Source organism: Convolutriloba macropyga, unplaced genomic scaffold (assembly GCF_964194025.1).
Source record: "Convolutriloba macropyga unplaced genomic scaffold, txConMacr16.3 SCAFFOLD_1583, whole genome shotgun sequence".
Lineage (NCBI taxonomy): Eukaryota > Metazoa > Xenacoelomorpha > Acoela > Convolutidae > Convolutriloba > Convolutriloba macropyga.
The window spans coordinates 25,291-27,500 of NW_027451857.1; the positions used below are offsets into that span (position 1 = coordinate 25,291).

The following is a 2,210-nucleotide window of genomic DNA, read 5'->3' on the forward strand; positions in this document are numbered from 1 at the left end:
ATGATATGACTAGTATTATGTTGCTTATAGTAGGCTAAGCGCAAGCCGAAACATCAACATGTGAAAGTCGTAGAATTTTGCGATCAAACTGTGGCTAGTACTTTGATGATGCTTGTAGCCAACCGAATTGGTTGAAAAGCCCAATAAGTAAGCTAACTTGGGAGAGCTTGTTGGAAACCAAATGCTACTAGATTGGTCCAAATACATCCTTCAACAGGGGATCACTTGGCTCGCTTTACGAAGAGGAGCACAGCTATATGTGTTAATTCGGTATGAATCGCAAGATTTGTTTACCGACCTCTCTAACGCAAAAGGCGGTCTCGGCTTCGGCTGTTGACTGCGTCCGATTCAGGGTTATATAACTCTCGATTGAACACATTGATGTTCTATTGTTGGTGCTTCCAATAAAATTGGAACACTTAAAGCAGAACCGATTCAAATAATAGCATTCTGATCAATGATTGCATTCCTTGATCAAGAACTGCTGGAGTCATTGTGATGGCGAATTTTCTTCATAAGAAAATTGCAAAGAGACGGAACTTAATGAGACTAGTATTATGTTGTTTCTAGTAAGCGGAAGCTGAAACAGCAACATGTGAAAATCAAGTTTTGTTCAATGATCTCGAGGCGATAAGTACTATGAAGCAACTAGTAGCCTAAGCATGACTCAGATTTGAGACAGTCAAAAAGACTGGCGAAACTTCTTCACATGAAAGTTACATAGAGAACTACAAATGTATACAGCGAGTATTATGTTGTTTCTAGTAGGCGAAAGCTGAAACATCAACATGTGAAAGTTGTCTGCAAACTGTAGAACGATATGTGATTAGTACTGTGCTGTTACTAGTAGCCAGTCTGACTGTAGAAGCCAAGACAAAGGGAAACTAATGCATCTGAAAAGGACAAGTTATGGAAAGGTATGCACGATAAGTATTATGTTGTTTCTAGTAAGCGGCAGCTGAAACATCAACATGTGAACGTCGTTGTGTACAGTAACCTAGAACTATATAGTCCTTAGTAACGTGCATTTACTAGTACCTGTAATTGGTATTCAGACTCAGGCAGTTTGGAATAGTTTGGCAAAGATGCACCAGAGAAAACTGGGATTTGATACAGAAATTGTTGAATACAAGTATTATGCTGCTTCTAGTAGGTTGAATCCGAAACATCAGCATGTGAAAATTGAAAACATTTCTGGTTCGAATTGTCACAAGTATTTGGTGATCTGAGTAGCCAAACTCACTACAACGCCAATTGAAGGCAAAAATTCTCAACGGGAAAAGCTATTCTCATTGAATGAGCTAACAAGACGAGTATTATGTTGCTTCTAGTAGGCGAAAGCCAAAACATCAACATGTGAAAGTCTTGCTGAACAAATTTAATGTTGTTGAGCTCAGTACCGTGTGAATTAGTAGCCATAATTGGCGAGCGAAAATTGAACTGGCGAAACTTCGTCTTTGGAAAATTGCAGATGCCGAGCACTTATTTTGCAACGAGTATTATGTTGACTGTAGTAAGCGAAAGCCGAAACAGCAACATGTGAAAGCTGTTGAAATTTGTGGTCATTTTGCAATAAGTACAAGGAGTGTAACTAGTAGCCAGGTCAAAATTTGGGATAAGAATGAGCAAAAATTCTGCATGAGAACAGTTGAAATTATGAAACTAAATTACAAAGACTAGTATTATGTTGTTTCGAGTACGCGAAAGCGGAAACATCAACATGTGAACGTTTGTAACGAAGTTTCGTTAATTTTCAGCCTAGTACTGAGCAAGAACGAGTAGCCTCATCTCCATCCAATCCCACGCAAAATGTAGTGAAATATGTGAGTGAACCTTATTCACGGTGAGGGTTTCCCGAGGTCTGTATTGCAGCGAGTATTATGTTGCTTCTAGTAAGCGAAAGCTGAAACAACAACATTTGAAAGTTGGAATTAATGACTGAATGGAAACTTCGACCTGTGTTTGATAGTAGTAGCGAACAAAACTGCTGAATCGGTTTCTGTCTCATATTGGTCAGTGAACCAATTAAGAGACAATCAACTACATAACCTGAATTGGGCGAGAGAACCCCCTTAACTTAAGCATATCAGTAAGGGGAGGAAAAGAAATCAACTGAGAATCCCTTAGTAATGGCGAATGAACAGGGAAAAGCTCATCGGGAAGAGAAATGGCAACATTTCTCGGTGTCCGGTATGGTTTGATGCTAGACT

At 39.3% G+C, this 2,210-nt stretch overlaps 1 non-coding gene and 1 pseudogene across 1 annotated transcript in view; both read left to right on the plus strand.

Annotated features, from left to right (window-relative positions):
- Positions 1-205: 205 nt before the first annotated feature.
- LOC142357000 (5.8S ribosomal RNA) lies at positions 206-357 on the plus strand (annotated as a pseudogene).
- Positions 358-2,044: 1,687 nt separating this feature from the next.
- Positions 2,045-2,210, plus strand: part of LOC142357003 (large subunit ribosomal RNA) — a 3,522-nt gene continuing 3,356 nt past the window's right edge. The window contains exon 1 of the ribosomal RNA XR_012761531.1: positions 2,045-2,210. This exon is cut by the window's right edge and continues 3,356 nt beyond it. This is a non-coding gene — a ribosomal RNA (large subunit ribosomal RNA).